The sequence below is a fragment of the Tenrec ecaudatus genome, chromosome 9 (genome assembly GCF_050624435.1).
Source record: "Tenrec ecaudatus isolate mTenEca1 chromosome 9, mTenEca1.hap1, whole genome shotgun sequence".
NCBI classification, from domain to species: Eukaryota; Metazoa; Chordata; class Mammalia; order Afrosoricida; family Tenrecidae; genus Tenrec; species Tenrec ecaudatus.
The window spans coordinates 109196455-109213612 of record NC_134538.1 but is presented as its reverse complement, the minus strand read 5'-3'; the positions used below and the strand labels follow the sequence as shown (position 1 = coordinate 109213612).

Sequence of the window (17158 nt, the reverse complement as noted above, 5' to 3'; positions counted from 1 at the left end):
TTTGTGGGTGACTTAAGTCCTGCTCACCCTGAAGATGAGGCTCCACATAGAGCAAGGTAAAGAATTGATAATTTCATGCAGAAGTAAACATATGTCCGATAGTTATCAGTGATCTATGGAAATTCTTGAATAGTTGGGAATTGTTAAAGAGCTCCAAAGAACTAGGGTTTGGGCTCAAGGAAAACCTTCTGCCAAAGACACAGACCCAGCTTCCCTTTTTCTTGTTCACTGGTGACCCTGAGTTGACATTCAAAATTTAGCTAGCAGCCACCTGAGGAAGGTTCCAGGCACTCTCCATCCTTCTTCCCCTTTCCTCTCACATCACATCCTAAAGTACAGCATTCAGTGAGGATGATCCTAGAAGTACCCATCGAAAAAGGTGTTAAAAGATTCAAACTTTATGATCAGCAAGATGTTTTAGAGCTCTTGACTTGTGTCTGTTAACATCTGATTTTGTGAATGTAAACCAATCAGGTTTTTCTATTATGTTCTTGATCCCCTGCATAGAAACTCAGTGAAAGTGTTCTTTTGTACCTCAGTTTTCCAGAAGCTACATTGTCCTTTCCTGACAATTTATAACTTTATAAAGATATATGGTGTGTAGGCATCAATTTAGTCATACTCTTACCCCAACCTAAGTTAGGGAACACTAGCTATTTACAAAAAGATCTTTAATAGCCCTTAATGTGACTATCAACTTTCCAGTTCACTGCAGAATGATTTGATCATGGTCTGTTACAAGAATAAATAAAACTAACTGTTTGAATGATGCATCATAGAACCACAATGTTCATGCAAAGGAGGAAACATACTGCATACATATATTATCAGATGAAATGTAGCAAAGGGTATCAATGTATTATTCATGACAAGCATTGCAGTGATTAATGTCTTCAAAGCAACATTGCTTCCTACCCGTGGACATAAAATGATGAATTTGTTTAATGTGTAGAGAGCAACTTTACAAGCTATACTAAATAAAATTTAAATACTTCAACAAGATCCATGAAGCATCCAATTTTTTAAAATGAGTGTTCTCAAGAGAAAAAAATTATTTATAAACATTTTTCATTTCAGGTTCATTAAAACTGTTGTGATATCATGTAGAAGAAAAAGAAGGCATGGATTTAACTCTAGTGAGAGCATTGAAAGAGAGTCTATCATTGAAAGCAGTTGCCACAATACTCTTCTGTTCACACTGCATGAGAGAAATCTTCATGGAAAACAGATCAACTGGACTATGGTAAGCTCTAGAATGTGTTTGGGATCTGATTTTAATCTTTTGGAAATGTGTCTGTAACAGATTTAGGTTTTCTTAAAAATGCATTAATTCAAAAGATTGGGAAAGCTACTGTTGATGCAAATTAAATATTCTTTCTTGTTAGTACTCAAACTGTTATTCTTAAATGGGTTACTACGAAATAATTTTAAGCAGTAAGACATGAACATGATACTAAAACAGAGAATATTTGATGAATCAGAAATCATTAATTATTATAATGGGCTTCGATCTGATCCCGCCATATCGAGGCAAAACACTAAGGGGGTGCAACAGAACAGCAAGGGAACAGAGCAGCGAGGTACCCAGGGAATGCCAAAGGTGGACTTTGGGACCAGGGCATGGTGCCCCAGCAGACTGGACTGGAAAACATGCCTAAAGGCCAACAAACAGTCCTTGAACTAACTACAAGCTTTTATTTCTTGTTGTGTTTTGTTTTCATTTTTTTGTCACTGGTTTGTTGTTGTTGTTGTTTTGTTGTATATTGTTGCTTGGTTTTGCTCTGTCTTGTTTTTGTGTGTGTTATTATCTCCACAGGTCTGTCTAAATAAAATAGGCTGGATGAACATCTGGAAAAAACAACGGAACCGACAGTTCTGGAGGGACATGGGAGAGAGGAACATGGGGAGAAAAGTAGTGGTATTAACAAACCCATGGACAAGGGAACAAATAGTGATCAAAATCGGTGGTGAGGAGGGTGTAGGAGGCCTGGTAGGGTGTGATCAAGGGTAATGTAACCAAGAGGAATTACTGAAACCCAAATGAAGACTGAGCATGATAGTGGGATAAGAGGAAAGTCAAAGGAAATAGAGGAAAGAGCTAGGAGGCAAACGGCATTTATAGAGGTCTAAATAAAAGCATGTACATATGTAAATATATTTTTATATGAGGATGGGAAAATAGATCTATGTGCATATATTTATAGGTTTAGTATTAAGGTATCAGGTGGACATTGGGCCTCCACTCAAGTACTCCCTCGATGCAAGAATACTTTATTCTATTAAACTGTCCTTCTATGATGCTCACCTTCCTGACACAATCACTAAAGACAAAGTGGGTGAATAACCAACTGTGATGAAGAAAGCTGATGGTGCCCAGCTATCAAAAGAAATAACATCTGGGGTCTTAAAGGCTTGAAAGTAAACAAGCATCCATCTAGTTCAGAATCAACAAAGCCCACATGGAAGAAGCACACCAGCCTGTGAGATCACGAGGTGTCAAAGGGATCAGGTATCAGGCATCATCAGAACAAAAAAATATCATTGTGAATGAGGGGGGGGGGAGTGTGGAGTGAGGACCCAAAGGCCATCTGTAGGCAATTGGACATCCCCTTGCAGAGGGATCTGAGGGAAGGGGTGGGCAGATCAGGGTGCGATATTGCAATGATGAAAAATACCACTTTCCTCTAGTTCCTAAATGTTTCCCTCACCACCACCACCCCACTACCATGATCCCAATTCTACCTTACAAATCTGACTAGACCAGAGGATTTACACTGGTACAGCTAGGAAATGGAAACACAGGGAATCCAGGGTGGATGATCTCTTCAGGACCAGCAGTGTGAGTGGCGATACTGGACGAGTGGGGGATGGGTGGGTTGGAAAAGGGGAACCAATTACAAGGATCTACATATAACCTCCTCCCTGGGGGATGGACAACAGAGGGGTGGGTGAAGGGAGGTGTCGGACAGTGAAAGATATGACAAAATAATAATTTATAAAATATCAAGGGTTCAGGAGGGAGAGGGAAGCGGGGAGAGAGGGGGAAAATGGGGAGCGGATGCCAGAGGCTTATGTGGAGAGCAAATGTTTTGAGAATGATGAGGGCAATGAATGTACAAATGTGCTTTACACAATTGATGTATGTATAGATTATGATAAGAGTTGTATGAGCCCCTAATAAAATGATTTTTTTTAAATTATAGTGGGCTTAAATTTTATTTTGATGGAGAACAACATGGCTACATCCAAAAAATTGCAAATTTCTCATTTAGATGCTGGATAAATAGATATTTACTGTGTATATTTTCTGTTCTATTAAATGAAATTACAGAATCAAATATAATTTAATGTCAAGCCCACATTTGTAATTCAAAATAACTACATATTCATTTATTTATTTAAGAAATATTATAATTATATACTATACACCAGAAATTTAAATATTTTATAATGTTTAATTCTATCAGTTACTTTAATAACCCTCTGAGGTGAGTACAATGCATATTTATATTTAATAAATGAGGAAATGGGGAAGAGAGGTTAACGACATAGCCAAGGCCACACACCTATAATTACAGAGCCGAAATTCAAATCAAAGCTCATGCCCCAGAGTCTGTGTCTTTTAACTATCATGCTGGACTGACGGGGTTACAGCACTATCCCATGCTTTATTGGTGCAACTGACAAAACGAACTTATTGAGCAAACAAACATACAAAGTAACTGAAAGTGGAGGTAGCTGGCAAGGTACTGCACTCCCTCCACTCCACATGATCATCTCCAGCGTCTGAAAGAGCAAATCCCATATCCTTTGACGTGACTCACCAGCAGTCTATTCCTTTAATTAATTAGTGAAATTATAAGAATACAGGACTCTCAGCTTTACCAGACACCAAAATCATTCCACTAGCCTTAATTTCAATCCTATTATGACACGCTAAAAGACCACAAGGTGGTAAAACAAACTACCAGACAATGTCCTGAGATGCTTGAGAGACCTCCAACCAGTCCTGGTGTCTGCCACGGACAAGGTCTAGATCCCAGCTGTTCTTTTGTTGGTATTGTTGTTACTGTGTGTTCTATCCTTCCTATGTCCTCTCACTTTTTAAAACAAAGTCCTGCACTTTGCTTATATTTCATCCTTAATCAGGACTCCCACATTTTTTGGTCTACATAAGGACAAAAATATAATATCATTTTACCTTGTTGCTTTCAATTTTTTTTTGTAGTCCCTTAACACATCATCAATCCACAAGTTAGCACCCACACCAGAAACAAAGTTCATGGGCAAAGCTGAGACACCAAACAAACATACATTAACAGATCCTCTTAATCTAGTATTATTTTTTCTCCTTTTTTAGTTTTAATATTTTTGTCTCATACTCTTTAATACTTTTGTCTCATACTGTTTCTCCTTTGATTTTAATACCTAAGATTTTATTTCATAGACCATTTTACCTGTCTTTTTTCTTTCTTTGCTACTTGTTAATCTTTCCATTGCTTTCTCATCCTCATAAGACTATAAGAAGACACTACTCTATTTTTCTCTCTCAAACATTGTTAGTCGTTCTTCGGCCAATGTAAAACAAGGCTATTTCTTTTATCTAATTTCTTCTTTTTACTACCAAATAGCACTACCTGATCCCTCCCTTTTTTGTTTCCCTTTTGATTTCATTCTCTCTCCATGAAACTTCTTCTTCTACTCTTTGATCTACCCCCCTAATACTTAATCTAACTCTCCCCCTTTATTATAAAGTATCTACTACCCCTATAGTGCACCACATAATATGATTAATTACTTCCACATAACCCTACCTCCATAACACCTCTAATAGCTACACCAACATGTCGAGGAAACAATAGAAGATATGGGTTCACAGTAAAAAACAAGAGAAACAATCACAAATAACTGAACACCAACGAGACCTATAGGAAATGCCTGATATTGAACAAGCTATGTAATTACCAGAAAAAGAATTTAAAAGAATGATGATTGAACTCATATAATAGATGAAGAAAGAGGCTTAAGGGAAAAGTGAAAAAAAATATATAGACAGAGAGAAGTTAGATGCTTCAATACATGCTTTACAAGAAAAAAAATCTATACAGAATCACAAAATTCAAACACTACAATAGCAGAATTCAACACTATAAAATACACACACACACAGAGAGAAACTGAAATGAAGAGATAAAAATCTGAATTAGTGAGCTTAAAGACAGAGCTTAAAGCAAAGCTATTGACTCCAATCCAGCAAATAAAGAAAACTTCAAAAGAGACCTAGAAAACTTGAGGACAATGTGGGACGCATCAAGAGGAACAACCTATGTCTTATAGGGATCACAGAAAGGAAGAAATGAAGAATATCCATAGAGGGACTAGTTCAAGAACTCCTGCAAGAAAATGTTTCTCAGTGCCTACAGGATTAAAATCTAATTATCCAGGAAGCTGAAAGAATACCAATCAGAAGAGACCTGAAAAGGAAAACTACTCGGCATATTGTGGCTAAGCTGCCTAATATCAACGACAAGGAAAGAATTCTAAGAGTAGCCAGAGAAAAAATGAACAATTTAACCAAAGAATCAGCAATGAAAACCAGGCTAACAAGAAGGAAATGAAGTGAGCTATACAGAATACTGAAGAAAAAAAATTGTCAACCTAGGACTTTCTACCAAGAAAAAAATATCCCTCAAATATAATGGAGAAATAAAAATACTCCAAAACAATGAGAAATTAAAAGAACTCACAAAATTCCCCTGCTACCAAAAAAAAAAAAAAAAAACCAAACACACAATTAAGTACTATGGCCAAAATATCAACAACACACAACCCTGAAACCAACATAAAAGACAATTCCTTACAATAACCAATACAGACAGAGCAATATCCAAAACAAAGAAAGAATAAAGAAACTAAACCCAACACACATATATACACACACAATAAGCTCAAATATAAAGCAAAATGACAGTAACAAATAAATACAGAGAAATAATCTCACTGAATGTTAGTAAACTACATACACCAGTAAAGAAATAGTAACAAAATGGATAAGAAAACAAAATCCAACAATATGCAGCCTATAAGGAACACACCTCAGAAACACAGATACAAACAGAGACTAAAATCAGAGTTTGGATAAAATCATATCAAGCAAATTGCAACCTAAAGAAAGTCGGGGTAGCAATATTAATCCTTAAGAAAATAGACTTCAAGGCAAATACGGGCACTTACAATGACTAAGGGAACAATAGCCAAAGAAGGCATAACTTGTATAAACATATATGCACCCAATGAAAAACCCTCTAAATACATCAATCAAATCTTCACAGAATTGTAAAAGGATAGAGGCACCTTGACAGTAAGAACAGGAGACTTCAATATGGCACTCTCAAGGAAAAACAGAACATTAAGAAAGAAATTCAATAAAGACACAAGAGCTGAGTAACAAATTCAACAAAATTGACCTCATGGACACTCCATCCAACAAAAACACAGTCTGCGTTCTCCTCCAACTCACACGTAAAATTCTCAAGAATAGACCACATTCTATCTACAAAGCATGCCCCAACAAATTCAAAAAAATTAAGATCCTACCACACTTCTTCTCAGATCACAACACAATAAAAGAAGAAATCCACAATAAAATGAACATAAACAAAAAGATAAAAATATGGGGACTGAAAACAATAATACCAAAAATGATTTGGTAAAAAATCAAAGAAAGGAGGAAAATTTTAAATTCCTTGAGACAAACTAGTCTGATAATACAACAAATCCAAACCTCTGTGACGCAGCAAAATCAGTAACCAGAGGCCAATTTACAGCAATCAGCACACACATAAAAAAAGAGGATAAATCCAAAATCAGCACCTTAACACAACACCTTCAAGAACTGGAACAAGGAAAACAACATAAACCCTCCAAAAGGAGAAGGAAAGAAATAAGAAAGACCAAAGCAAAAATAAACGATATAGAAAATATCAATAAGACAAGAACTGGGTCTTTGAATCAACAAAAGAGGCAGACACTGGCAAATATAACAGAGTGAAGAAAGGAAAAAGTGAAAATAACCAGATTGAGAGACAAAAATGATAACATTGCAACAGATCCAAATGAAATAAAAAGACTAATAACACACTACTATGAAAACCTGTATGCAAACAAATTTAGCAATCGAGAAGAAATGAGATAACCAGAAATACATCATCCACTCAAATTAATACAGAAAGACACTGAAAAACATAACAGATTCATAACAAAGGAAGAAATAGAGCAGGCCATTAAGAAATTATCAATGGAGAAAATCCCATAACCAGATGGTTTCACAGGGGAATTCTACCAAGGATTCAGAGAGTTGACCCTCTGAATACACAAACTATTCCAGAGTATCCAAAAAGACAAAAGCTCCCAAACTCATTCTATGAAGCCAACATAACACTGATATCCAAACTAGGGAAAGGTCCCACAAAGAAAGAAAATGATAGACCAATATTACTCATGAACATAGAAGCTAAAATCCTCAACAAAATTCTGGCCAATAGAATCCAACATCATATCAATAAAACAAACAAACAAGCCAACAATTAACTATGATCAAATGTCATTCATTCCAGGGATGCAGGGATGGTTCAATATTCAGATGAATCAATGTAATCCACCACATAAACAAGACAATTAAAGACACATGATCATATCAGTAGATTCAGAAAAGACATTTGACAATGTCCAACACACTTTAAAAAAAAAAACACTCCACAAAATAACAGAAGGGAAATTCTTCAACATTATAAAAGCCAAATAAGGAATACCAAAACTAACATCACACTCAACAGGGAAAAACTGGAAACATTTGCACTGAAAACAGGTATCAGACAAAGATGTCCTCTCTCACCACTTTTTTTCAATATCATACTGGAAGTATTAGTTGCAGCTATCAGACAATAAGAAATCAAGGAAATATATATAGGTAAATAAGAAGTGAACCTCTTGCTGTTTACAGATGCTATGATGCTATACATAAAAACCCAAAAGTCTCCACACACAAAAAAGCCTACTGATAACGATCAAGGGATTCAGAAGGTAGCTGCATAGAAAAATTAACAACTAGAAATCAACCTGATACCTGTATACCAACGAAGAGAGCTCTGAAAAGGATCCTAAGAAAACAATATCATCTATAGTAACCACACAAAAGATGAAATACTTAGGGATAAAGAATAATTAATAAACAAAAGACCTATACAGATACAATTATAGAACTTTGCTACAAGGAACCAAAAATGACCTACAATATGGAAGGATATCCTATGCTCATGGATAGACAGATTTAATATTATGAAGCTGTCAATACTACCTAAGACAATCTAGAACCATAACACAATCCTAATCCAAAGACTAAATACATTCTTTACAGAAGTTGAAAAGCTAATTACCAATTTCTTATGGGCAGGCCAAAGAGCAGGATAAACAAATAACTTCTTAAAAAGAAGACTCAAGTAGGAGGCTTTACGCTGGTAGAGATTGTTGGTGGCCTTGTGGTACATACAAGCACTATGGAAGACAATATGGACATACTGAAGCAACTGGGAATTGAAATCCCATTCTGTTCACCACCATTAGGCATACACCCCAAGAAAATGAGACACAACATGAGTGGATGTATGGTTTCCCCTGTTACAGCAGCATCGCTCACAGTTCACCTGGAAGCAGTCCAAATGCCCAAGAGTGGTAAAATGGTTAAAGAAACTATGGTACATATACACAATTGAATACTATGCATCTCTAAGAAAAGTGAAGAAAGCATGAAACACCACATGACATGGAAGAACCTGGAAATCATTATGCTGAGTGAAGTTATCAATTACAAACAGACAAATATTGTATGCGAACATGACTCTAGGGACAAAAACCAATAAACAAATCTAAAAGACCTATTCCCACACAAAGGGATAGAGACTGCCTACTGACCATGAATCATACATACCTCCCTTTATGTGTACTTCATAAGAAACACCTTGAAAGAGGAGAACTTACGTTGGCTGAGTTCACTCCTTTAAGAAGGGGGGAAGAGAGATGACCATCCACTTGATGCTACACAGCATTGAGATAAGACTGTGACATGTATAGCAACATCTCTCCACAGGAATGCGAGGAGAACCTTACTGGAAGATCAAGTTCAGACCAGAGCAGGGAGAATCTATCAGAAGGCACTGATATTTCTGTTGGTGGGTCTGGTGAGTAAGTGGGAAGGAGCAACCTCACGTTGAAAAGAGATGCTACACAATAATTGTAGTGAACCTAAGGTGAGAATAAATCAGAATCTATGTTCCTGGGTAGACATTATGAATATGTTTCTACCAAACCCTTGGTGAACAATGTCATGGACTAAGCACTATGAAGACCTTAGACACTGGCCTTACAGGAAACATAGTATCCACCGAGGACTACACCAGAAGGATGAATGAATGAACAGAGGCCCAACTCAAAAGTATTTGTAGCCTTGAATTTAGGACAGCAACTCCCTGACTGGAGAGGACCAAATGATGACCACTCCAAGACTGTAGAAATGGTGATAGCTGGACCTTCAGTGGGACTCATGACTTAGTTTGCATCCAATTAAAGGGGACTCCATAACCACCATATATTTAGTAGCTCACTACTTCACTTGCATTAATATGACAGTTATTAATCAGATAGGCAAGGGTCTGCCCTTCTAAGAAATGTTACAAGAAAATATCCCCTAGTATCAACCCCCATGCTCAATTTCAACAGAGCTTTATCAATTAAGAAATCAATCTCTACAAAACAACTCATGGATTGCAGTCTCAGTTGGACTGTACTCACATAAACTCCTCATATCAGCAGTACCCTAAATCTTATGCCATTGGATAAATTGTTGCTCTGACCAGTTTGGTTGCCTTATACCCCAGGAGTATGATTAACAATACTTTTCTGTTTTGATTTACGGGATTTTTGAGTGTTTGTTTTTGTGTTGCTGATGCTGTTCTTGTTGGTTTTGGTTTTTGTCATACATGACCACCAAAGCAAACTGGAGTCTTTCATAACCAATGCACTGCATTCCCACTTAATTCTAGCCCCAATGAAAGGAAACTTAGCTCTTATAACATAGCCCTACTTGTACTCACCTATCTGAAGAGATCACTGAAGATAAGGGTGCTATAGCAAAGTGTGAGGAAGAAAGTAGATGGTGCCCTGATATCAATTGAAATAGTGGCTGAGCTCTTAAAGACCTGTATTCAAACAAATGACCATCATCAACAAATGAGGCATCAACTAAGTCCAAATCAAAGAATCACACCAGCCTGTGTCATCCAAAGACAACAATAAAAATTCCAAATATGTTTAAGGAAAAGTATCAGAGCTTAAATTGTGATCACCCAAATTGTAGAAGGCCATGGAAGGCAGGAGGAGGCCAAAATCCATCTGCAGAGAAGTCAGATTAAGCCTCTGGAAGATGCCCTCTAGTCCTAGGCCAGGGACTCCAACAGTTTTACTGTCAGACATAGATTATTGGACACTTGATTGTGGTGAATTGAACATTGGGTTTATATGATAGTTGGTCAGTTGACCTCCTTCTTGAGCCAACTTGAATTTGTTCTAGGCTCAAATATTGTCTAAGAAAGAAATTTCTCCTCTGACTTTTCAACTATTGCTTGTGGTCTTTTCTTCCTTGTTCTTTTTATCTATTTTTTCTTCTGTTTCATTTTGTTTTTGGTTTTTTATTGTTTCTGTTGGGTTTCCCAGTTTGAAAAGTATAGAAGGAATGAATTCATTGATACTATAATAAATCCCCAATGGTTTATTGGGGATGGAGGGTGGGAAGGGTGAGAAGAGTTGGGGAGCAAACAATGAGTGCAGGAGGGGGAAGGGAGCACTGGAACTGGTTGTGATGATGTATATACAACTCTTATTAAAAGCGACTTAACTATGGAAGTGTATGATATGTAAATATTATATCAAGAAAACTACAAAAGAAAGAGAAACAAAGATACCCAATGGATTAATGGTTACCATGGTGACAGAGGATGCGTTTTTGCTTAAGGGCATTGAGTATAAGTTAACAGTAGTGGAAAACTTTGGAAAAGGATATCAATAATGGTTGTGTAACATAAAGTAAACAATCAATGGCACTGAATTATACATGTAGCACTTGTTGAATTGGAAAATGTTTTGTTCTGTATATCATAATTTTAAAAGGAGGGACTAATGGGTAGACTTGATGCAGGATTTTGAATGATGTTACTGAAGCAACAGCTCTGTGTCCTTCTGTCCATGCGCGGTAAAGGTGGCGCCTGCAGTTCCGTAATCATTGCTCCATTGTAGCTGGGCGTTGAGGTAAGGAGAGTCCCCTTCTGCTGACGCTTAGAAACATCACACAGGATTGCTGAGGCTCTGGAAATCTTCACAGAAGCAGACCACTTCATTTTTCGCCTGCCCTGTGGCTGGTGGTTTTTTAACCAATGACCTTGCAGCTAGAAGCCCAGCGCTTACCTGACAGCACTACTTTCTCCATCAATGGTCCCATCAAAAGTCTATGTGTGTGTTTCTGAACAAATCCCTGTATTTACTGAGAAAATAGTATGCATACTCTGATTGGCTAGCGTCACCTATCCAAGCTTTGGCTGCAGGAGCAAAGGGGAGCATGAGTGAATCAAATGGAAATGTTCTCCCTTGAAATAAATCCTCTTACCACAAGAAAGAAAGAACACCACGCAGGAAAACAGAGGACATAAGATGAGTAAAGGTTTCTTTCATTCAAAAGATTGCAGCAGAAATACAAATTGTCAAAGAACAACTGGGAGCTAAGCAGGTCAACAGGGCTCTGAGAATCCAGGAATTTACATAAACATTCTGCTTGGTTGACAGTTACAAAATTATGCTTTAACAGATAGGACACTATGGCAAGAGCCCTTAAACATTATTTTTGCTAACGTTTGGACCATTTATCAGCTTAGACGGTGAATATTTTGCAGGCCAGTCTCAATGAATGTTATTCTTTATGGCACGCTAGGGGAGGAAGGGGGATGCCGACAGGCTTCCTGCGGAATGCTGGCTAGCTAAGCAGTGACAGCTCAGAAGAAGCAGTAAACGAAAAGAAAAAAAAAAATGACGTCTGGCCTGTATGTGTGCCCGAAGCTTCTCCTTATGCCCAACACTGAGTTCTTTGGAGATCCCTTCACAAATACCTACAAATGATTTCATTCTATGATTAAAATATCATTCTAGTCTTTAAAATACCAGAGCATGAGACAGGAGAACATATAATTACTTCCTGAACACATCAATTTTAATCTTTTCAAATATATTTTACATAACCCATAGATTTATATCCATTAACTTTTATTATGGCCATATCACTGAAATGAATAGAAGAAAATTTTATATGGGCCAAGACAACGGATAGGTCTGCTAGGATCTTTTCACGCAAAGGTAATTCCACAGAAATCATTTTCAAGATGAAGAGGAATAAGAAGAACTTGTTCTGGTCAATAAAAAGGGAGAATGGCATTGTTGTTTTTGTTGTTATTGGTGGTGGTGGTGGTGGTGATGTGTGTGTGTGTGTGTGTGTGTTTGCATGTCTGGGATAAGAGTATGGTTCTGAGATAAATATCTAATACTTCAACCATATTTGTTATTCATTGGACCCAGATTTTTGAGCCTGCCTCTCTTCACAAATTAAAGATCCGAATAAATTAAATATAAAAAATAAACTTTGTCTTCTTCTAGAGTAAGTTGCTATGTTTCCTAACTTGGATCTAAGCAAATAATAGTTACCAGTCAATGAAAGAAACTAATGCAGAAATTCCACGCTGTATTTTTATCCCCCAAATTATTGCTTCCATAACTTACTTTAGCTGCAATCAATGTACAGGGTAGAGTCCTTGAGTCTAAAAAATTGAAACAGAGAAAATAGTTTGGAGAAGAGAATGTTGGAGAGTGAAATTGGATCATGTATTGAAAGATACTTTTCATTCTCCTGAAGACCTGGTAAGTCATGTGCAGAGTGCAATCAATAGCCTGGCAGAGTAAGGTACAGAAGAGCCCCGTGTTTAACTCTTCACTGGTTATAGTGACGGGAAATAAATTCAAGTATGCTCACATGCTCTCTGGAGGGCTCTGGAAAGATGGTGAGCCAGGGCCAACATTGGTAGCTGAGGGTTGCAATGCAAGTTGTGCAGGCTGGGGACCCAAAGAGCTTCAAGGTCAGACAGCAGAGGCAGCAGCCAGGATACTTGAAAAAGCTGAGGTGGGACCTAGACAGCAAATATGACCATGAGGTTCTGTCCAAACCAAGAGAGAGGTTCTTTAACCTTTGCTTCAGGCTCAAACGTCAGCAGAAGGTGCCACTCAGGCAAAGATGGTGTCACAAGATGACAAGGGACACTATGAAGGATCCAGAGAGCAGAACAAGGGCACAGAGACAACGGAGGTCCCTTCTCTGCAGGCAGGGGAGACAGTGAATTCATCTCTGTCCTCAGGCTCCATCTTAGGGGGATCATTCATAGGCAATGGAAAACTTGTTTTCTCAATATATTCAAACGTAGTTGACTCTTGTAAAGTACACTGAACACTTTTTTTAAAAAGTAAAAAGTGTTTTGATAGTGAATTTGCCAGTGTTGGTGAAAACCATTGCAGAAACCTAAGCCAATCATCAACGGACCACTGATTCTCGCAGGTCCATCATGATGGGTCACCGGATCTACAAATGTGGTGAGATCATAAAAGAACCATTAGAAATCCGAGAAGGAAGCTGCTGAGATGGAGAAGATGCTTCAAATATAACTGGTTTGGGATAAGCTGACAGCTGGACGTCTGGGCCCCACCATTGATATCTCGCTGTGGAAATTTGAGACCAGCAGGTACTACGTGCCCATCGTCAATGCTCTTGGACATAGGAACTTCATCAACAACATGATTACACGAACATCACAAGCCGAGCATACTGTCTTGATTCATGCTGCTGGTATGGGTAAATTTGAAGATGGTGTCTCCAAGACTGGAACCCTGGTGGTATAGTGGTTTTTATGTTGAGCATGTCCTCTGGTTTCCACACTAAGTGTGAAACAAATAATTATTGGTGTTAACAAAGTCGAGTCCACCGAGCCACCCTGTAGCCAGAAGACATACAAGGAAGTGGTTAAGGAAGTCAGTACCTCCATTAAGAAAACCACCTCCCACCCTGACACAGTCACATCTGTCCCAGTTACTGCTTGGAATGGCGACAACATGTGGGAGCTCGGTGACAGTCGCCCAGGGTTCGAATAATGAATTAAACACTGAGTTCAGACATTACGGTATGTGTTGCAGATTTAGGTCAGTGGTATGGAGAAGATGGAACCACACTGAGCTAATGAATGCTGAACATGAAGTGGTAACACGGATCTGAAAAGAGCCAGGAGATCAAAGGATGGAACATGACAAGGCCACAATTCTAGGTCAGGGGTAGGTGGCCTTACCTTCTTTCATGGAATCAGGTCCTACTTGGGCCAAGTGCGTAGCTTCTAACAGCTCAGTGGTCAAATGTGCTGGGGGTGGGGGAAACTGAGTGGAGATCGGGAAAGTACATTCTCCTCTGTGCTGATGCACCTAGCCACCCAAGTTCCTCTGATAGAGTGGTGCTTAAGGCACAGAAGAACAAAGAAACAGTGTGCTCTCACTCATTATCTTTTCCTATTGCAGAATGCCTGCTTTCACACAGCAAAGAAAGCTACATTTCACGTAACAGAGGCAACATCTAGAAAAAAACTTTGCGGTGGATTTTTTAGCATAAATGAGAAGCTGATGAAAAATACCAGTAAACTTTGTTGAAACGAGTAAATGTAAATATGCTGTTTCTACACTTTAAAGTGGAGTCAACAGGGGAACAAAATCAGATAGTTGAAAATTCACTTTACATGAATTTGTTTAATCATTGTTTTAAATCTGACTATATATATGTATATATATATTCAAAGTTTAGGACAAGAATATTGATACTATCTCAAAAAACCATCAAACTCACTACCACTGAGTTGATTCTGACTCATAGCAACCCTGTATACAATAACTTCTGAGTAAAATCAAACTCTGCATAAATATGCTTTGTTTACTTTTCATTCAATAGTTAAGAAAAAAAGAAGTGTAGAATGATTTTCAAACTTTGAAAAGTATTTGTTGTCATCATTTATTTCATTTGGTCCCAACAGTGCAGGGTAATTGTAAAGATAAAAATTTTGTTGATTGGTTTATTTTCAAAAACCTATTGGTTTATTTTCTGCTTAATTCTCAATAATAACTATATCTGACTTGGGAGTATGCTCTTTAAAATCATATTACAAACTTAAGGAAGATGGTGGCATTGAAAGTCTCATTGTTTTAAATCTCCCCAAACCCCTACAAAAGCCAGCAGGCATGTTAAGTGATTGTTAATGGAACAATGAGTAATACTGAGGACACATAAAAAGGAAAAGATATACCACTGGGTGGTGAGTAAAGACTTGTAAGATGAGATGCTGCTACTGGAGCTGTTTGACAAATTCCTAGGAATCCACTCAGTTTGATGGAGAAATAAAGGAATTCCAAGCAAGTGTAAGAATATGTGTATCTATATTGCACATCCTATATTCCGGACACTGTTGACATTTTATATGTCTAAATCACTGTATCCTCAAAACAAATCTGTGAGATGTGTGGAGCAAAGAAAAGAGATCCCAAGTCCAAATACAATGTATGGAGAAATATTTATGGTTCAGAATCAACCCAATGGCAATGAATTTGCTTTTGCATATAAACAGGACAGGGGCAAGACAAAGATACATCATCTAGATGAGGGAGACCATCAGCAGAAGGCCACAATAGGGTCAGAAGATTTAGATAAATAAGCCCACTTAAATAGGAGGTGGAAGTACAAGGGACATTGTCACAAACGCATGATTGAGAGCAGATCAATTCATCACAATTGCTTGAGACTAAAGAGCTGGAAATGAGACCATGATGGGGAGACAAACTTACAGCATTGTTCCAGGCCCATCCAACCAAGGCAGTCAGGATATGAACCATGGTTACTGGAGTCCCAGAACCCAAAGATTCTTCAATTTGACATACACAGGCAAGTCACTAAGGGTCACGGCACTTCTCCCTGGACTGGCTAGGCAAGTGGTAACAATCTACTTTATAAAAGCATTCTGCATGAGGGCGAGGTTTTTCCAATTGCTAATTAAATGGTCAGAAAGAATCCAATGGAGGATCAATCTATGTGAAGATGAAAAAATTGATTTAGGAGACCACACTCCACAATGAGCTATACCATTTAGTATAGTTTGCTACTATTTTGTGACCTACATGTTAAAAAAAGAAAAAATGGATTTAGGGCTTCCACTGTAAACCGTAGCCTTCTGTAAATTCAGGGCTCAGAATTTAAGGTTTAGTACAGATGTGTACTAATATTAGTACATATCCCCATTTTGCACAAAAAGAAAGTAATGGGAGGATGGGAAGATGGTGTAATCTCACAAGGATTGCAATGCTAGGCATCAAAGTCCATCAGTTTCCTCTTAAACAGAGCCCTGGGGATGTCGTGGCCACCAGGTGGGCTGCAAAGCCCAGTCAGCGCTTAGAACATACCAGCCACGCTGTGGGATTTCTCCTGGGACTTTTTGCTCTTGTATAAACTTACAGCCTCAGAACGCTGAAGGGGCAATTCTGTCCAAAACTGTCTTGATGAGTCAAAATTGAATTTTGGTTTCAGTTTTCCTCATGATGGAGCCATGGGCAGAGGCAAAAAAAAGAGTGACCTTCAGGAGTGACATTCAGTTCCATTCAGGAACTATAAATGTTGCTAAATATCTGATGTAAAAAGAAACAACAGGAAGATATGGTAAAAATAGGACAAGGTGGACAGATAGACCAAAAACAAAACTCGTGGAAGGTTTTACATATGAAGCAAAGGAATCTATGTCATTTCAAGTTTACAAGTACAAAGGGCTTTGGTGGATACTGATTTATAAAGATGACTTGAAAAAGTTCCTGGAAAAAAATTCCATTATCTTTTTATTATAGTTGTCCACACACTTTTTGAAGTCCTCTCATACATTATAGGGATAATTTAGCCAAATTAAGGAAAACAGGCAGCAGAGAAATTAATGCAGGAGGCAAA

At 37.9% G+C, this 17158-nt stretch overlaps 1 pseudogene; it reads left to right on the top strand.

Annotated features, from left to right (window-relative positions):
* The first annotated feature begins 16254 nt into the window (after window positions 1-16254).
* LOC142457580 (small nucleolar RNA SNORA4) lies at window positions 16255-16347 on the top strand (annotated as a pseudogene).
* Window positions 16348-17158: the final 811 nt, after the last annotated feature.